The sequence below is a fragment of the Littorina saxatilis genome, linkage group LG9 (assembly GCF_037325665.1).
Source record: "Littorina saxatilis isolate snail1 linkage group LG9, US_GU_Lsax_2.0, whole genome shotgun sequence".
Taxonomy (NCBI): Eukaryota; Metazoa; Mollusca; class Gastropoda; order Littorinimorpha; family Littorinidae; genus Littorina; species Littorina saxatilis.
The window spans coordinates 64,226,935-64,228,490 of record NC_090253.1 but is presented as its reverse complement, the minus strand read 5'-3'; positions in this window follow the sequence as shown (position 1 = coordinate 64,228,490).

Sequence of the window (1,556 nt, the reverse complement as noted above, 5' to 3'; positions counted from 1 at the left end):
CCCAGTGCCGATAAGCGACAGCATTCTTTTCCACCATCTAAAATGTCACGTGACGTCGCTGCGAGCGAGTGAAGGTATATCTCCGAGGTATGAGGGAATACTTTATCCCGCTGCACAACAGGAATTTATTTTTAACTTCTCTTCGGTCGAACCGAGGTGCAATACCTAGAGAGAGAGAGAGAGAGAGAGAACAAGAACAAGAACAAATCTTTAATTGTCTAAGGCCACAGCCCCGTACAATAGTGGTTAAAATAACAGCAATAGTATCTGCACAGTTATAAATTATAGTCACGCATAAAATTCAACAAATACATTAAGACCCTGATGACATGTCACTGAACCTGATTTATAAGGGTTCGTCTCTTCTGTAACATGAAGAACACAAATCTGCTAAAGCTGTTCATCACATTATCCTCATTACTGCCACAGAAATACACAAGTTGTTGTTGCAGCGTCTTAGAGTTCGAGATTTTCAAATACTTTGCTCGAAGGTCTTGATAAAAAGGACATAACAATACAACATGGTGTTCATTTTCTTTATCAGCTGTACAGAGAGGACAGTTTCTTGTCGTTTGGTTTGGTGCGTACCGAAACTTGTGAGCGTTGATTTCGGATACTCCTGCGCGGAAACGAGTAAGAGCAACTCTGTACTTAATATTTTCGATTAATTCAATGTATTTCTCTTTTTCCAAGCATGTTTTGTAACAATTATAAATGTCGAAACGTTCACTGCATTCTAAAAAGGAGAACCATTCTTGACAAAAACAATCTTGTAATCGTCTTTTTAACTCTTGTAAGAAACACTTCTCATTCCCAACCATTCCGTACATCCACACAGCAGCAAAACCATTACAACATAAGAGTCTGAAGCACATTGAATGCACCAATGAACATGCAATGCACCACTGAACAGTCAATGCACCATTGAACATTCAATGCTACAATGAACATTCAATGCACCAATGAACATTCAATGCACCAATGAACAGTCAATGCACCACTGAACAGTCAATGCACTGTGTCAATGCAACAATAAACATTCAATGCACTAGATACTAAAAGCATTGCAACAGCTGAGACTGAAGCACATGCCCCCCCCCCCTCCCCCATCCCCCTCCCCCCCCCCCCCCCCCAAGCTCAAACTTCATGGAAACTGGTACCGAATAATACAATATTCCGTCGGATTTGTTTTCTTTTAACCTACCAAGTGCAGCGACTGAACAAGGATCCACTGTTTGAGATGACGATGAAAATTCGGTCTTAAAAGATTTTTTCAAGACAGAATAATCTGGAGAAATAAAAAAAATCAATACAATGAAAGTCGATTCTGATTCCAATAACCCGTGTACGCACGGAGCCATGAATTATGAGCAGCAAAGAGATAAACGCACCAGGGCAAGTGATAACTGCGTGTTTGAGAACTCCCGGCCTTCATTATGAATACTCACAAATCAACCTGGACAAGTTTATTGCATGGATCATATTTTGTTTTTTATTAGCAAGGACGTGGTTTTGCATGTGTCATATTTGTGCCTTATTCATGACAATGGACCGTG